Below are 18,954 nucleotides of genomic sequence, written 5' to 3' on the forward strand. Positions count from 1 at the left end.
GGACTCCACAGGGCGGGAGCAACTAAGCCCACGCACCACAACTGCTGAGCCTGTGTGCTCTCCACAAGAGAAGCCACTGCAGTGAGAAGCCCGAGCAGCTCAGCCAGAGAGTAGCCCTTGCTCACTGCAACCAGAGAAAAGCCAGTACACAGCAAGACCCACCACAGGCAAAAAAAAAATAAAACAATAAAAAATAAAAATTTTAAACTGGGATTAAAAATTCCTAGCTCCGGACTTCCCTTGTGGTCCGGTGGTTAAAACTCCTCATTTCCACCGCAGGGGTCATGGATTCAATTCCTGGTCGAGGAACGAAGATCCCACGTTGTATATTTGAAAGCTGCTACCAGAATAGATGGAGAAGGAAATGGCAACCCGCTCTAGTATTCTTGCCTGGAGAATTCCATCCAGAATACCTATCAAAAGTTCTCATCAAAAAAAAAAAAAAAAAGTTCTCATCACAAGAAAAAAAAAAAAAAAATCGGTCACTACCTATGGTGATGGATGTTAACTAGACTTAGTGTGGTGATTATTGCACAATATATACAAATACCATTATGTTGTACACCTGAAACTAAAGTAATGTTATATGTCCATTATCTGAACTTAATAAATAAATAACTCATTTACAGGGTTACAAGGACAAAACATGAAAATGGAAAAGTACAGTACAGCCCACCCCCCCCAAAAAATATTAGCAACCTCTCCCATTTGTTGTTTTTAGAAACTGAAGCCTGAGATGTTTTGGGGGAGGTTGTCTGCAACCTACTTTGAAATGCATCAGAAAAGTAAACCATTCTGATGGGTCTGGAGTGTGGTGGGTGATGGTATGTATGCAATGAAACAAGTAGAATAAAATGTTAATGGAAGAGTCCGGGTGATAGATGCATGTCTATCCACTGTAAAATTCTTTGCACTTTTAGCTATTTTTGACATTTTTAGTAATGAAATTTTGAGGAAGGAAGAGGTACCACTTTTTTTTTTTTTTTTTTAAGAATTTGCAAATGCTTGCCGCTTCCCTCTCCAGTTTCTTTCCTGTCTGATGGTGTTAGCAAGTCACCTTACAGTCCTGCCGAGTGATTCGGTCCAAAGCGGGATAGCCACCTAGGCTTGACGTGGCCTTGACGGAGACAACGCTGTCGGCTTTGCAGGGAAGCCTCTGGCTAAACCGAGCCTTGGCCGCTGAAGAACGTGCGGGACTGCCGCCGCCAGAGGGCGCACTCGGGCCGCGAGGACCGCGCGGCGGGAAACCTTGCTCCTCCCCTGGAGCCCACCGCCCTTGCGACGACGTGACCTACAGGAAACAGCCCTTCGACCGGGACGGTCTCCCCGCAGATCCTGATGAAGGGAAGGAGGGAGCAAAGCAACACTGAGCAAGTGTCAGACAGTGCGAAATGCCTTCCATCACTTTTATGTCGTTCTAGTTATGAATTGGAGAAGGCGATGGCACCCCACTCCAGTACTCCTGCCTGGAAAATCCCATGGACGGAGGAGCCTAGTGGGCTGCAGTCTATAGGGTCGCTAAGAGTCAGACACGACTGAGCGACTTCACTTTCACTTTTCACTTTCATGCATTGGAGAAGGCAATGGCAACCCATTCCAGTGTTCTTGCCTGGAGAATCCCAGGGACGGGGGAGCCTGGTGGGCTGCTGTCTCTGGGGTCGCACAGAGTCGGACACGACTGAAGCGACTTAGCATGCATGTATGCATAGTTATGAATCAGTCTGAAAATAGAACGGGTGTTGAAGCGCAAAGGATACAGACGTCATTCCTGGCAGAGACTCCCTGGTTCTCCCCGGGCAGAGCAGCTTTTTTGGGGGTACTGACATTTCTCCCCAACCTCCACCCCTCCACGAAGGGACTCGGAGTAGCTGCGTCCTCAGGGCTGACAGAGCACTTCGTGGTGGCTTCCAGTGACCTCACCCAGCATCTGCAAGGAGGCTACCCACCCCACCCAGGTCTGCCCGTGGGGTTTCTTCATGTGGGGTTTCGGGTGGCAGGAAGAGGGAAACGGAGGGGGAAGAGGTGGAGAAATGAATGTTAACTTTGAACTCTCCCACAGCTTCATCTAATGGAGACACTTTCAGAGACCATCTATCTGGTACCCTAGTTACCAAGATTCAGACCTAAGTTATCAATACCTCAGTATTTTAAAGTCATAATTACTCAAAGCCACTCTATACAAACCAGTAGTTTGCTCAAATTTTCCTTTTTGTGTAACCAGAGCCTGCATGGGTGCTAAGTTGCGTAAGTAAAAGCGTTAGTCACTCAGTGGTGCCTGACTCTTTGCGACCCCATGGACTGCAGCCCACCAGGCTCCTCTGTCCATGGGATTTTCCAGGCAAGAGTACTGGAGTGAGTTGCCATTTTCTTCTCCAGGGGATCTTCCCGACCCAGGGATTGAACCCAGGTCTCCTTCACTGCAGGCAGATTCTTTACCGAGTTAGGAGCTAAGTCACTTTAGTCTTATCCAACTCTTTTCGACTCAGTAGACTGCAGCCCAGCAGGCTGCAGCCCTCTGACCATGGGATTCTCCAGGCAAGAATACTGCAGTGGGTTGTCATTCCCTTCTCCAGGGGATCTTCCCGACCCATAGATGGAATCCAATTCTCTTGCATTGGCAGGTGGGTTCTTTACCACTAGCACCATCTGGGGAGACCCGAAGTCTCAAATACTGTCCTCAGAAGCCTCTACCCCATGCCCCCATCTCTCCACCCAACAGACCAACCCAGAGCCTCTGGGTGTGAAGCTCCAAGCCCCATGGGGCTTCTCAAATGTCAGCCACCTTATCCCCTCCTAGAAAGGAAGAGGGATTCTGCCAGAAAAGTCACCTCCTGACTTTAGACTTGCCAGATTGGGAGGAGAGGAGTTCTGAATCCCATGGAAATTTGGTTAGAAAGGATGGTATGTCCCAAATTTCGATTGGTGCTTCTTTGGTTTTAAAAACTTGTATTCACAAGTAATACATGTTAAGCCTGAGAAATAAGATGAGCATGGAGACAATTAAATTCATCCATGAACCCATCCTGAAATAAACAGTCCTGAGTTTTGATGTATACTGCACTGAACTTTTTTATTTCTGTGCATCTATTAACACACATGCCATTTTTCTTTAAAAATATAAGGTACATTATTTGTAACTTGTTTTGTTACTTAATAATGATCATGAGTAGCTTTCAATGGTTAAAGGATAATTTTTTAAGGATGAAAGTATGGCTCTCCTACATATGTAAAATGAACACATGTTTAACATTTTATTTAATTTGTTACTAATGAGGGAACCATTAAGAGGTAACAAAGGAGAAGTCCAAAGTAGAGACAGGGACTTCCCTGGTGGTACAGTGGTTTAGAACCCATCTGCCAATGCAGGGAACAGGTTCCACCCCTGATCTGGGAACTAAGATCCCACACACCACAAGAGCAACGAAGCCCAAGTGCCATAACTATTGAACCCACCATCCGCAGCTACTGAAGCCTGCGTGTTCAAGAGCCCGAGCTCTGCAACAGAGAAGCCACTGGAACGAGAAGGCCTCCCACGGCAGCTAGAGAGTAGCCCCCACTCTCTGCAACTAGAGAAAGCCCTCATGCAGCAACGAAGACCCAGCACAGCCAAAATAAATAAATGATTTTAGAAAGAAAGAGACATTTCTGAGAAATACTGAAATGGATTTACAAACGAATGCGAAAGTAGGTTCTTCCACTACAGAGGGGCTAGTCAAATGAACCGCCACCGGACAGAATTTATTTACATGTCTATAATTATTTGCACGGCTATCTGTTGTGAGGATACAAAAGAGCCCAAAGGCCATGAAACGTGAAGAACCCCATAGAATCAGAATCAGTTAACCCAGGCGCTTCGCTGCTGGTCCAGTGGTTAAGAATCTGCCTCGCAATGCAAAGGACAGGGATGCGATCCCTGGTCCGGGAAGATCCCACATGCCTCAGACAGAGCAACTAAATCACCACAACTAGAGAAACCCAGAGGGCAGCATGAAGACCCAGCACAGCCAGAAAAAGACTCAGGTAACCGAGTGGCTGTGCTTCCCACAGTGCCTAGTTTTCAACTGCGGCACAAATTTTCTCTTACACTGCGTAAACAAATATATGTCCATGCTCTCTTCTTCAGTTCAGTTCAGTCGCTCAGTTGTGTCTGACTCTTTGTGACCCCATGGACTGCAGCACGCCAGGCTTCCCAGTCTATCACCAGTTCCTGGAGCTTGCTCAAACTCATGTCCATCAAGTCGGTGATGCCATCCAACCATCTCATCCTCTGTCATTCCCTTCTCCTCCTCCCTTCAATCCTTCCCAGCATCAGGGTCTTTTCCAATGAGTCAGTTCTTCGCATCAGGGGGCCAAAGTACTGGAGTTTCAGCTTCAGCATCAGTCCTTCCAATGAATATTCAGGACTGATTTCCTTTAGGATGGACTGGTTGGATCTCCTTGCAGTCCAAGGGACTCTCAAGAGTCTTCTCTAACACCACAACTCAAAAGCATCAATTCTTCAGTGCTCAGCTTTCTTTATAGTCCATACATGACTCATCCATACATGACTACTGGAAAAACCATAGCTTTGACTACACGGAACTTTGCCGGCAAAGTAATGTCTCTCCTTTTTAATATGCTGTCTAGGTTGGTCATAGCTTTTTTTCCAAGAAGCAAGCGTCTTTTAATTTTATGGCTGCAGACACCATCTGCAGTGATTTTGGAGCCCCCAAAAATAAAGTCTCTCACTGTTTCCGCTGTTTCCCCATCTATTTGCCATGAAGTGATGGAACCGGATGCCATGATCTTCGTTTTCTGAATGTTGAGCTTTAAGCCAACTTTTTAACTCTCCTCTTTCACTTTCACGAAGAGGCTCTTTAGTTCTTCACTTTCTGCCATAAGGGTGGTGTCATCTGCATATCTGAGGTTATTGATATTTCTCCGGGCAATCTTGATTCTAACTTGTGCTTCACCCAGCCCAGCATTTCTCATGATATACTCGACATAGAAGTTAAATAAGCAAGGTGACAATATACAGCCTTGACATACTCCTTTCCCGATTTGGAACCAGTCTGTTGTTCCATGTCCAGTTCTAACTGTTGCTTCTTGACCTGCATACAGATTTCCCCAGAGGCAGGTCAGGTGGTCTGGTATTCCCATCTCTTGAAGAATTTTCCACAGTTGATTGTGATCCACACAGTAAAAGGCTTTGGTGTAATCAATAAAGTAGAAGTAGATTTTTTTTCTGGTATTACCTTGCTTTTTTGATGATCCAGTAGATGTTGGCAATTTGATCTCTGGTTCCTCTGCCTTTTCTAAATCCAGCTTGAACATCTGGAAGTTCACAGTTCATGTACTGCTGAAGCCTGGCTTGGAGAATTTTGAGCATTACTTTACTAGTGTGTGAGATGAGTGCAATTGTGCAGTAGTTTGAGCATTCTTTGTCATTGCCTTTCTTTGGGACTGGAATGAAAACTGACCTTTTCCAGTCCTGTGGCCACTGCTGAGTTTTCCATATTTGCTGGCATATTGACTGCAGCACTTTCACAGCATCATCTTTTAGGATTTGAAATAGCTCACATGGAATTCCATCACCTCCACTAGCTTTGTTCATAGTGAGGCTTCCTAAGGCCCAGTTGACTTCACACTCCAGGATGTCTGGCTCTAGGTGACTGATCACAGCTCATGGTTATCTGGGTCATGAAGATCTTTTTTGTATAGTTCTTCTGCATATTCTTGCTACCTCTTTTTAATATCTTCTGCTTCTGTTAAGTCCATACCATTTCTGTCCTTTATTGCTCTCTTTTTAATGGTCACATATTTTTATTATGTTGATATTTCTATAATTTATTTAGCAAACTGTTACTGGACTTCCAATTCTTCATTTGTATAAACAATACAGGGACATTTCCTTCACTTTGAATATCTTTGAACATTACCTGACTATATCCTTCAGATAAATTCCTAGAAATGGAAGTCTTGTGTGGAAGGATAGGCACATTTCCAAGGTTTCTGATAGCTGATGACAAATGGCTTTTATAAGCCTCTTTCTAACCCACTTTAAATCCGCCCTCAAATCCAAACTTTCTCAAGTCTGATATAGATTCAGAGACTTTAGGCTCCATTGAGGTAAAACAAAGATTGCCAGTTATTTCTCCAGCAAAAATAGGTTTATTCAGGATCAGAAAAGAATTGCAGTAAGCCACATGCAAACCCCTGGCAAAAACCAAGAGGAGCTTGCACAGCTGGGAAAGGAAGTGGGCGGGCTGTAACGTAGTCGGTGGCTTTTCATTGGCTGGGTTGTGATGGCCTCTCATTGGCTGAGTTCCTGTGTCCCGTTAGAGGGAGTTCGTTCTTCTTTATAGAGCCTGAGAGCTCCCTGATCTGGTCTTCCGACTCTATTTTAATTGAAGTTTCTTTTCATTAATATTTTAGATGCCTTTTAGCAAGAAATGACTCTTTGCACTGAAATTTCACTCGATTTCTCAGTAAAATTATTTGCTAACGAAGAAAAAACACTACAGAGTGTGAAATCAATGGAGGATTCAAACAAATGGGCAGATAAATCAACCTGCAGTTTCGTGCTTGCCAAGACGCTTCAGTCGTGTCTGACTCTTTGCAACCTCGTGGACTGTAGCCCACTAGGCGCCTCTGTCCATAGCGATTCTCCACGCAGGAATACTGGAGTGGGTTGCCATGCCCTCCTCCAGCGTCCCTCTTTTATAGTCTGCTCCTAATGACACCCTCTCCTCCCTGTCTCCTGGAGAAGGCAATGGCACCCCACTCCAGTACTCTTGCCTGGAAAATCCCATGGACGGAGGAGCCTGGTGGGCTGCAGTCCATGGGATCGCTAAGAGTTGGACACAACTGAGCGACTTCACTCTCACTTCTCACTTTCCTGCCTTGGAGAAGGAAATGGCAACCTACTCCAGTGTTCTTGCCTGGAGAATCCCAGGGACAGGGGAGCCTCGTGGGCCCCTGTCTGTGGGGTCACACAGAGTCGGACACAACTGAAGTGACTTAGCAGCAGCAGCAGCAGCCTCCCTGTCTCCAACACCACCGAGAACTTCTCCCCACCTTCTAGCACCCTCTGCTCAGAAGCAGAGAGAAAAGAATCCTTCAGAACACTGATACCAGGACTTCCCTGCTGGTCCAGTGGTTAAGACTCCACGCTGCCCCTGCAGGGGACCCAGGTCTGATCCCTGGTCAGAGAACTAGATCCCACAAGTGGCAACTAAGATTTGGCACAGTCAAATAAATTTTTAAAAAAGAAAAGAACATCAGTGTCTTGAGACCCAAGTTTTCCCACCCCTACTTTTTCCCAGTTAGAGTGATTTCCCAGCACTTTTGAGCAGAGATGGAGGGCATCTTGTCCTACCAAGCCTGTTATCAAATTACTCTGATAACATCCATCAGGCAAGTTCACTGGGAGATTTGGACAATGTTGAACTTTACCCAAACCCCGTTCTTCCAGCAAACAAAGATGGTTAAGATGTTTCCCCCCAAACTTGTATGTTCCAAAGTCCTCCCATCCTTTTGCATTCTGGAAAACAGAAAGCATACCACAAAGAACTGTCTTTCCCTTCTGACTTAGATAAGACTTGCTGTCAGGCTCTCTCATGACTTCCATAAGACTCACAGATGCCCCACTTACTACCTGTGATGGGGCCAGACACAGCCCCTCCCACCTCACGTTCTTTGTGATTGCACAAACTATTGGTCCGCCTGAAACTAACCAGACACAGAGGCAACACTTCCTGTCCGGCTGACTGAGCCGCCCCCCTGATTACAAAAACAAGTCCAGTTGTACAACCACCCCATTGACAACTTGTCTGCTCCTCCCTAGACAAGTTTAAGGTATTTTTTTAAGGTTCTTTTTTTATGTGGACAATTGTTTAAGTCTTTATTGAATTTGTTACAGTATTGCTTCTATGTTTTGGTTTTCCCACCACGAGGCATGTGAGAGCTTATGTCCTCAACCAGAAATCACACCCGCACTCCGTGTATTAGAAAGTGAAGTCTTACCCACTGGACCAGCAGGGCAGGCTCCAGGACTTTTCTACTCTCCCCGACAAGACACTCAAATCTTCAGGTCTGGAGTATCCTGCCTATTGCAATGGCTTAAACCAAGTCAGTGACATTGGTTTGATTTTTGTTTGGTTTCATAGAGGAGGGTGGGAGTGATGGGGGACCTCTAACACACTTCTCTTAACTCAGAGTGCAATTCTCTCTCTGGCTCTCCTCTCTCACTCCCAGAAGCTATCAGCTGGGGGTAATTTCTAGTAACTCCCAGCAAAAGCCGAGGTGTGTCTGCTCCCACCAAGGATCCCATCCCAGGACATCTCTGCCTATTTCCTTTCTTTAAGGGGAGAATCCCATGGACAGAGGAGCCTGGCGGGCTACAGTACATGGGGTCACAAAGAGTGTGATATGCCTGAGCGTGCATGCACACACACACACGCACACACACACCCCTAGCCCATAGGAGTCTTGTGTACATCACAGACACACACACACACACACACACAGCCCATAGGAGTCCTGTGTACATTAGAAGGAGTCCACCTTGACAGATCCAGCACCCTGGTCCTGTCATGGGGCAGAACCTTTAATACAAGTTAATCACTAAAGGGATATTGCCTATAAGCATTAATTATACGTAATGGCCCATCTCTGGTAACCCTGTCTCCCAGGTAATGAGCATTAAGCTAAAACACCTTTGTTCAGCTCACAAGAAACGTCTCCACCAGCTCCACCCAGGATTGGTTGTAGGCAGGAAGGCATTAACATATAGCTACCCCTCCACCTTCCAGGTCTCCCCGCTCCGCTTTTAAGTATAAATGAAGCCTGAATTATAACTCAGGGAAGATGGTTCTCTGGGACACTGGTCTGCTGTCTTCTCAGTCAGCTGGGCTTTCCGCGTAAAGTCACTGTGGCTCGCTCCAGTAACTCGGCTCTCGGTTTACCAGCCTGACACAGCGAGCGGTAGAAGCGTGGGCTCGTGATAGGCTGGGAGTCTGGCGTAAACAAGGAGCAAGCCGGCTTTTAAACCCCATCCCTCCCCTCCCCTCCCCTTCCGCTGGGCATTCCAGGTCAGGACTCGGCCGGCTCCTCTGTGAGTGGCTTCACGGCGGACAAGCTGTGGAATCTTCTGGAAGGACGGGTAGGACAGGTGGAGATGGGGAGGGGAGGCGGGGCGTGAAAGCAGAGGAAGGGTCTTCCAGGCGGAAGGAGTGCTGGAGTGGCGTCCCAAAGTGGGCAGGGAGGAGCAGCCCCTGGGAGCGGGGAGCTGCTGCTGGAGCCCTGCTCCGGGGCTTCAGAGTGAGGTCCCCCTCAGGCTGAGTACCCACACCACCCAGACCAGTCAGGCAGGGCAGCCTGGTGACTCAGACAGCACAGGCCTAGGAGCTGTGGACTGAACCGGCCCCTAGATTGGTCATCCCCAGAACCTTAGAAAGTGACTGTGTTTGGAGACGGGACCTCTAAAGAGATGAAAGTGAAAGTCGTGTTCAGCTCTCTGCGACCCCATGGACTGTAGCCCACCAGGGTCCTCTGTCCATGGGATTCTCCAGGAAGAATACTGGAGTGGGTGGCCATTTCCTTCTCTAGGGGGACCTTCCCAGCCCAGGGATCGAACCTGGTTCTCCTGCATTGCAGGCGGATTCTCTACCATGTGAACCACCAAGGAAGCCCATTACAGAGGTGAGTGAGTGAAGTCGCTCAGTCGTGTCCGACTCTTTGTGACCCCATGGAATGTGACTGTGTTTGGAAACGGGACCTTTAAAGAGATGAAAGTGAAAGTCATGTTCAGTGGTGTTCAGCTCTCTGCGACCCCATGGACTATAGCCCACAAGGCTCCTCCATCCATGGGATTTTCCAGGCAAGAGTACTGGAGTGGGGTGCCATTGCCTTCTCCAGGGGATCTTCCCAACCCAGGGATTGAACCCAGGTCTTCCACATTGTAAGCAGATGGTTTACTGTCTGAGCCACCAGGGAAGTCCACTTTAAAGAGGTAAGAAGGTTAAATGAGGCCACTAGGGTGGAGCCCTGTCCCATCTGACTGGTGTCCTTATAAGAGGGAGAGACCCCCAGGATGCACAGGCACAGGGAAGAGCCCCTGTGAGGACGCAGTGGGGGGCGGCTATCTGAGGGCCGAGGGGAAAGGTCTCAGGAGAAACCAGCCCTGCCAGCACCTTGGTCTTGGACTTGCAGCCTCCAGAACCATGAGAAATCAACATCTGTTGTTTAAGGCCCTGGGTCCTTAGAGCAGGTTTTTGTTAGAGCAGCCTGAGCAGGAGTCAGCCTCAGACTCCAAACCTCCATGCGTGCTCAGTAGCATGCAAAGGGTCCAACTCTTTGTGACCCCATGAACTGTCGCCCGGCATGTTCCTCTGTCCATGGGCTTCTCCAGGCAACAGTGCTGGAGTGGGTTGCCAATTCCTTCTCCAGGAGATCTTTCTGACCCAGGGACTGAACTCATGTCTCTCGTATCTCCTGCACTGGCAGGCGGGTTCTTTACCACTAGTGCCTTGTGGGAAGTCTCCAGACCTCCTTACTGGGTACCAAAGGCCTCACTCAGCCTCTCTGAGTCTGTCTCCTGATCTGATGCATAAGACAGAGAGAAACCCCACCCAGGGCAGCCATGAAGCTGGAGTGAATCATGTGTGTGAAATGGACATCTAATAAGTGTGCAGATATGGACAGAGAGTGTAATCTCTAAAATGAGATACAGAGACTTCCCTGGTGGTCTAGAGGTTAAGACTCCACACTCCCAATGCAGGAGGACTCAGATTCAGTCCCTGGTCAGGGAACTAGATCCCACATGGCGTGACTAAAGATCCTACATGCTGCAATGAAGGCCTGGCATGGCCAAATGAAAATAAATAAAATGAGGTGCATGTACCTGGGGTAGAGGGGAGCAGATGCACGGGGTGGGGGAGGAGGAAGAAAAGCTAAGAACTTCTTCATACGCTTATTCTGCATCTTCCCAGTACTTGTCCCTTTTTACATACGGTGCTCATGGCGTAATAGAGAAACACACGGGTGCTTCCAGTGTATGAAGCAACATTGCCCTTGTGCATTGTTAGTTTGTGATGGTCTTAACGCGCGTTTATACACGTATGCAGTGCTGTGTGTATGTGTGTGCGCTCAGTCTGACGTGAGTGAACAGATTCGCATCTTGTAGGGGTCCATGATTCTTAGATGGACTGATATTGTTTCTGTTGTTTAGTTGCCAAGGTGTGTCTGACTCTTTGTGACCCCATGGACTGTAGCCCACCAGGCTCCTCTGTCCATGGGATTCTCCAGACGAGAATACTGGAGTGGGTTGCTGTTTCCTTCTCCAGGGGATCTTCCTGACTCAGGGATCGAACCTGCATCTCTTGAATCAGCAGGTGGGTTTTTTACCACTGAGCCACCAGGGAAGCCCCAGATGTGCTGCTAGGATTGTGCAATTTTAAAAAAACCTCTGGAGACCTGTATAGAGAATAACAACTTGGCCACTAAGATTTCTATGCATCCACTGATCTGCCAGGGGAGGGAGGGAGTGCAGCTATGGCTAGATGGCATCAGGAGGTGGGAATTTAGTGGAGAAGGGCAGAGTACCTGTGTCCACCTACCCCTCTGGACAGGACCTCTGGGTGGGAGCTCCAAATCTCTCCAGAGAATCACTGTGAGATTCCATCAATGAATGAGGGCCTTCTGGACACTGGGGGCGCCTCACTGGCACAGACATTGGCATGAACATCACTCTTGAGATGGTCCACTTTCATGATTAATAGTAATGTGGTTATAACCAGAACATGGTTAATAATCCACAGTGGGAAAGCTATGAAGAAGAGACAAATAGAGACCAGAACACAGGAAAGGGGAAAGGAATGAGGGTGCTGAGTGAGGGTGCCCCCGGCAGCCTGGGCATGTGTGAGGCTCCCTTTGAGGCCTCCCCAAAATGAGCAGAGGAGCTTTGATGGGGCAGGACACGTCGGGGGAGTAACATTCTTGTTTGGAGAGAGAAATGGCTTAGGGTTCTGTCATTTGGGCATCAGTGTAAATGTGGCCAGTGTCACAGTCACAGACTCAGGGCTCGTGAGTTCTGTATTTCACAGGATGTCTGTGTCCAGAGAGCTCAGTGTCTAGAATCCTCATGATGAGGCAGTCCAGGGATCCCCAGAGCAGACCCCGAGCAGGGAGGAATTGGTCTGCATTCCCTCAGTGAGCAGTTTTTGTCTATTTAGCCTGAGAAACACAATATAGACCTCTGGGTCTGTGATGCTATGTTGTATCCAGAAAAAAAAAAAAAAAAGCCCAGACTTTGCTTTCGTCCAGTTGATTGAAATTCCTGGCTGTGTGACCCTGGACAAGTCACTTAACGACTCTAAATCTCAGTTGCTTTGTCTGTTGCTCAGTGACTCTGTCGAGTCCAACTCTTTGCGACCCCATGGATTGCAGCCCACCAGGCTCCTCTGTCCATGGGATTCTCCAGGCAAGAGTACTGGAATGAGTTGCCAGCTCCTACTCCAGGGGATCTTCCTGACCCAGGGGTTGAACCGGTGTCTCTTATATCTTCTGCATTGACAGGCAGGTTCTTTACCACTAGCGCCACCTGTGAAGCCCTACTGGATTGGGGTCCAGCCTTCATTTTAACTTAATCCCCTCTCTAAAGATGTCATCTTCAAATATGGCCACATTCCAAATGCTGGGGTTAAAGCTTCAACATATGACTTTATAGCCCACAACACTGAATAAGTAAGAAAAATTCTCTACCATCTGGGAGCTCAGAGAGGTTCTATGACTCCTATCATTAAAGCATGTGCATGCATGCTAAGTCACTTCAGTTGTGTCTGACTCTGTTCGACCCTATGGACCGTAGCCTGCCAGGCTCCTCTGTCCATGAGATTCTCCAGGCAAGAGTACTGGAGTGGGTTGCCACGCCCTCCTCCAGGGGACCTTCCCAACCTATGGATCAAACCCCTGTCTCATGTCTCTTTCATTGGCTGGCAGGTTCTTTACCACTAGCACCACCTGGGAAACCCTATCATCTACGGCAGTTTTCAAATATATTGTAGGCGACCTATCTTACTATGTAAAAAAGATAAAAACTCTGATATCTCTGTTTGCAGAAGCAAGAGCAGGAACCCACATCACACTCCCAGGACCTGCAGGGAGTTCTCAAACCCTTATCAGGGCTGTGAGATCTTGAAAACTAATAAAAGCTATGGTTGATAAGGCAATGCTTACAGGGCCAAATGCACTTCTAAAAACAGAAGCACATAACTCAAGCAGCAAACACCTGAGATGAGAGCTATAATCCCATTTTACAGATGAGAAGACGAGCACAGAGGGAGAAGGTCACTTCCCTTCTACACAAGCTGACTCTGGAGCCAGGACTTATGCTGAGCTTTCCCACGAGCTGCGGAAGTACAAGGTAAGTAATCCTGACTCCAGGGCCATCAAATCTGATGATGATGATGATGGTAATAATAATGCAGAAACTCTTGAACTTCATCTTCCTGGAGGGAATGGCTGCTTCCTGTAGACCAGGGGTCCCCAACCTCTGGGCCCCAGACTGGTACCTGTTATCAGAACAGCGGTGGCATTAGATTCGAAATAAAATGCACAAGAAATTGAATGTGCTTGAATCATCCTGAAACCACCCCCCGCCTTCCCGGTTCATGGAAAAACTGTCTTTCACGAGACAGGTCCCTGGTGCCCAAAAGGTTGGGGACTGCTGGTCTCAACTGCTTTCTATGCCAGGGCGCCCATCCTGCTGTAAGTGCTTTTTGTGATACGACATCTCTGAAGCTTGGGGAAGGAAACAGCGTGTTCACCAGTAAGGAATACCGCTGGCCTAGGCAGCCCCCTTTTCTTCAGCCCGTCACAGGAGAGAGAAGGAGACAGACAGAATAAGAGAAAGCCCGCTGAAGATGTGACCTAGGCACTCAGTACACATTAGAGGGAAACTCTGGGGCTTTTCATTCCGTCATCCATCCTGGGCGTCTGACCTACCTTGTACTGAACAACATTAGGCAAACGCTATCAGTTTTCCGACCTCTGGTTTCCTTGCCTGTAAAGCAGCAGACCCCAAAATGGGTTTTGCCCACATCAAAGGAAATGATAACAATTTGCCCAGGACCTGGAATATGTTGGAACCCAGCAGGCATTGCACCACCCCACCCCCACCCCCCCCAACCGCCCCCTACCCCTGGACGGCTGCCTGGAGCCTGGTCCAGTGTGGTTCTGCACTGCTTCTGTCTTGGGGTAGAAAGCTGAGGACTCTGAAGCCTGGTCAGGTTTACCCGCCTGCGGGTACCGCACTGGGGATGGGACACAGCTCTCTGAAGGCGCAATTAGGCATCATTTGCATTTCTTATAGAGAGCAGATGCTCATTTCCATCAAGAAATGTTCCCATACGGCCCTGGCCTCGTTACAAATTCCATCAAGGGCCGGTCTTGCAACTCGCAATTAAAGGTGTCCCTAGGCCGCGCCAAAAAAGGAACTGATTTTCCATCTGGCCCAGAGGTTCTTTGTTGCTTCAAACAGGAGGGAAGCCGGCTTTCTTGCGTGCAAAGTCCCCAGCAGCTCTCCCTGATTCCCACGTGGGGGAAGGGACGCCACCAGCACCAGGCTCACGTCCGCACACGTCATTTCCACCTGGGGGCGCCTCTGGGATTCTACCCCACCGTCCCCCCTACCCAACCCTGGATAAATTTGTGTGCTCGCTCTCAGACGTGTCAGACTCTTTGCAACCCCACCCTAGAGTTGGCTATAAAATGGAGAATCGGATCCCAGATCATGAGACTTCTTCACACTACATATGCAAAGGGAGCTCCCCTCTCGGCTGCGGTTTACCGGGTGTCCTCAGAGTCCACCCCGGGACCTGGTTGCTGGTCCAGCTCTCCCTCATCAGGACCTCCAATTCACTGTAGCTTTTCCCCAGTCTCTCCTTGACCTCGCTCCTTCAGTCTGATTCCTGACCGTGCCGGCTTCCCTCACCCCCACCCACCCGCCTCCGCAACTCGCCCTCCCCTCCCCAGGACTGCGTCCCTCAACGGTAAATGCAACCAAGTCTCTGCCCACTTCTCAGCCGCCGCCCTGCTGCCCTGGTGGGAGAGCTCGGCCTCGGTCGTGCCGTGTTTTCCCAGAAGTGGCCGTCAGAGGGCGCTGGTTACCTCCCGTCCCCCTCCCCCTGTCCTCCCAACGCAAAGCCTCCTGCTAACACCAGTGCAGCCACTCACTCCCCTCCTGAGGCGACCGCTCAGCCTGCCCTTCTAAGCAGGGGTCCGGGTCTCCCTTGACTTTCTTCTTCCATCGCAAGATCGTCTCCTTTTTCGTCCTCTCAGGACCCGACTGGGCTCTGAAACCCTTCACTGGAAGTGTGAACTGAACTCCTTGTCCTGTCTGAACCCCACACTCCTTAAATATAAACCGGTGGATCGGGTGTGGTCACAGCCATATCACTGGCTGTTCGATGATTCCATGAGATCAGTAGAAAAGTCTCTCTCCCCTTTCTGGGAGGCGGGAAATGTCCTGGAGGGGGTGTAAGCCAGAAAGAGGCCATCTCTCCTTTTGTTGTTTAGTCATTAAATCGTGTCTGACTCTTTGGTGACCCCAAGGACTGTATCCCGCCAGGCTCCTCTGTCCATGGGACTTCCCAAGCAAGAATACTGGAGTGGGTTGCCATTTCCTCCTCCAGAGGATCTTCCCCACCCAGGGATCGAATCTGCATCTCCTGCACTGGCAGGTATATTCTTTACCACCTGAGCCACCTGGGAAGGTCCCATCTCTCCCTTGTGTCTCTTCTAACTGTCCCAGGAGTTCCTAACAGACGTCCTCTCAAGGCTTGTTGGCTTGAAATATGCCATATGCCCTTATCTACATCCACCATCAGCAAAGAGTTTGGGCCTTCATGACTAACTTGGATCTATCAGGATTGTTCCCCTCAGGCTGGGGCTGAGATGAACGCCCCTCGAAGCCCAAAGCTGACTGAAGGAGGACAGATGGGTGTTCTGATCCAGAGAGGAAGGGCGGGTGGGCGAGAAATGAATGTCGAGTGGGCAACTGGCAAACTTCTGGTCCCCAGATCCCACATGGCTGTAGGGCTCTTTCCACCAGATTTTTTCAGATCACGCCTAAACACCCATTCCATGTGTTGTAGGCAAAGTTTGGCAGGAAGTGGCAGAAGGTAGCATCCCACCAATGTTCTGATCTGTGCCTCTGACGTCAGTAGCACAAAGGGTGAAAAACAGCTCAATCAGCTTTCCTGCTGGTTGCATAAACTCCGAAGTGGCTTTTTGAAAGGTGGTTTTAGGAGACCCGTGAGAGGAGGGGCACGCTTCCCTGCTGTAAGTCCATGGACCAGGGCCTGCACTGTGCATGCCCCTGCTGCATATCTTGGCTAGAGCCCTTCGGATGCCCTCCACGTACACTCCACAGCAGAGAATCCCGTCCACTACCTTTTCAGCTGGGAAAAGAGACTGAGAGGGTGATTCCAGCCAGGCCAGTTGGTTTAACCTCATGAAATCAGGTGGTAAGCAGTTGAAAAAGAAATCTCTTTTTTAAAAAAAGAAAAATATTCATCTTATTTTTGGCTGTACTGGGTCTTCATTGTCCTGCGGGCTTTCTCTAGTGGAGGCAAGTGGGAGCTATTCTTTGCGGGGCACGGGCTTCTTATTTTGGTGGCTTCTCTGATCTAGGCACACGGGTTTCAGTAGTTGTAGCTCATGGGCTTAGCTGCTCCTCAGCATGTGGGATCTTCCTAAACCAGGAATCGAACCTGTGTCCCCTGCATTGGCAGGTGGAGGCTTATCCACTATACCATCAAGGGAGTCCAGATGTGTTCTTTGCCGTCAGTCTCTAGCCACGGCAGCCTCTAAAAGGAGCTACCACAGTGGTACCCCAGGCCTTGTTAGGTTAATTTGTGGAAAGCCGTTGAGCTCTGGCGGCAGGAAGTGAGTCTCCTTTGAACCCAGCCCTTACAAGGGGGAGCCTCAGCCCAGTTTTCCTGTGATCTGTGGGGCTGGGGCAGGAGCCTCTGGACTGCGGTAAGGGAAGCCACTTGGCGGAGGGGCAGGCTAGGGGTGGGAACCTTGTCCCTGGTAGGGCCTCCTGGCACAATTCTCCTTGCCCTTATAAAGAGACATAAATGAGAGAGGGACGCTTCCTGCCTCGGAACTTTGTACCCGAATATGATACCTGGACCTGCTTCAGCCACCCTCTGACCATGCAGGGACCCTAGCCTAGGAATGGTTCAGACACATGGAGAAGTGAGAAGCCAGGAGACTCACAGAGAAGCAGAACTGGAGAAGCTGTCCCCGCCTGTCCTGCCTATGACCCTCCTGTGATGCTGGCTTAATTGAGGTTGGCCATGTAGACACCTGTGTGACACGCTGTGTATGCTGCATCCAGTTGATTAATATGGCGCCCACCCCTACTGGGGCCCGTAAAAAAGCTCTTATTTATCTATAGTGGCAGCTAATAGAATTGTGACAACTGGGGTCTGTATTGTTTTATGCATATTAAGAATTCTGTCGGTTGTCTGTAACAGTCACAGGTGGCTCAGCAGTAAAGAAACCACCTGCTAATGCAGGAGACATGGGTTTGATCCCTGGGTTGGGAAGATCCCAGGAAGGGTCACAAACTGAGCAGCTGAACAAAAACAACAGCAGCAGTCACCTAACTTGAAGGAGGTTTAAACACAAATGAGAGTTTATTGTCAGAACGTGGGCCTGTCTGAGAACACACAAAGCTTGGAATGTGGTTTTGGCCTTGAGAACACATTGAAATCAAGGTTCCAGATGCCCTCAGGCCACCCGCTGTGTACCTGGGTTGTATCCCCAAAAACTCACGTTGACCTGGAAGCTCAGAATGCAGTCTTATTTGGAAATAGGATCTTTGCGGTATGATTAGTTAAAATTAAGGTGAGGTCACACTGGGCTTGGTTGAGCCTTCATCCAACGACTGGGGTCCTTATAAGAAGACATGGAGAGGGCTTCCCTGGTGGCCTGGTGGTTAAGAATCCACCTGCCAATGCAGGGGACATGGATTCCTTCTGTGATCAGGGGACTGAGAACCCACATGCCGTGGAACAGCCAGCTCCGGGAGCCACACCACTGAGCCTGTGCTCTAAAGCCTGGGAGCCAAAACCACTGAAGCCCGAGAGCCCGTGCTCCGCAGCAAGAGAAGCCCCCACAGTGAGAAGCCCGTGCACTGCAACAAGGAAGCCCACATGCAGACAAAAATAAACAAAAACAAAAATCTCTTTTTTTTAAAAAAAAAAAAAAGGAAAATATGAAAACAAGTGCAGAAAGAAGATGTTATAAAGACACCCAGTGGAGAATGCCATGTGAAGACAGACATTGAAATATTGGAGTGATGTGTCTATAAGCCCAGACACACCAAGGACTGCCAACAGAAGCTACAAGAGAGACAGGAAAGGATCCTCTTTTAGAGACTTCGGATGAAGTATGGCTCTCCTGGTGTCTCGATTTTGGACTTCTAACCTCCAACTATGACACAAATTCAGTTGTTTTAAGCCCCATGGGTTGTAGCAATTTGCTACCGCAGCCCTTGGAAACAGATATACCCTCTTCTTGCTTACGTTGGTTTCTCTTTTCCCTCTGGCTACAGACCAGCCCCTCTACACCTTAATCCACCGAGCCACCAAGAACTTGCAGATTGGATAGTCATCAATCAAGCTTCAAAAAAAAGAGTCATTCCTTTCTACCTCCCCAGTAGATTTCTCTGGGAAAGAACTTGAATTAGCCCAGCTTATTGCAAGATAAATCTGGACCACTGGGATGTCCCTGGTAGTCCAGTGGTTAAGACTTCACCTTTCAATGCGGGCGGTGCAGGTTCAATCCCTGGGATGGGGAGCCAAGATCCCACATGCCTCATGGCCAAAAAATCACAACATGAAACAGAAGCAGTATTGTAACAAATTCAACAAAGACTTCAGAAACGGTCCTCATCAAAAAACT

The 18,954-nt window shown here is 48.8% G+C and overlaps 1 protein-coding gene across 16 annotated transcripts in view; it reads left to right on the forward strand.

The window, feature by feature from the left end:
* The first annotated feature begins 8,940 nt into the window (after positions 1 to 8,940).
* The window catches only part of KLHL25 (kelch like family member 25), an 89,948-nt gene continuing 79,934 nt past the window's right edge, over positions 8,941 to 18,954 (forward strand). For 7 of the 16 annotated variants that reach the window (XM_086364682.1, XM_086364683.1, XM_086364688.1 and 4 more), the window contains exons 1-4: positions 8,941 to 9,142; positions 9,637 to 9,681; positions 11,210 to 11,372; positions 13,299 to 13,402. The gene's annotated coding sequence lies outside the window, so the exon portion shown is untranslated. Of the gene's footprint in view, positions 9,143 to 9,588; positions 9,682 to 11,209; positions 11,373 to 13,298; positions 13,403 to 18,954 lie in introns of all 16 variants that reach the window. The other 9 variants (XM_086364692.1, XM_086364708.1, XM_086364691.1 and 6 more) reach the window with 7 other exon arrangements.

Source organism: Bos grunniens, chromosome 21 (assembly GCF_055505025.1).
Source record: "Bos grunniens cultivar Pamir isolate PY7600 chromosome 21, Bosgru_T2T1.0, whole genome shotgun sequence".
Lineage (NCBI taxonomy): Eukaryota > Metazoa > Chordata > Mammalia > Artiodactyla > Bovidae > Bos > Bos grunniens.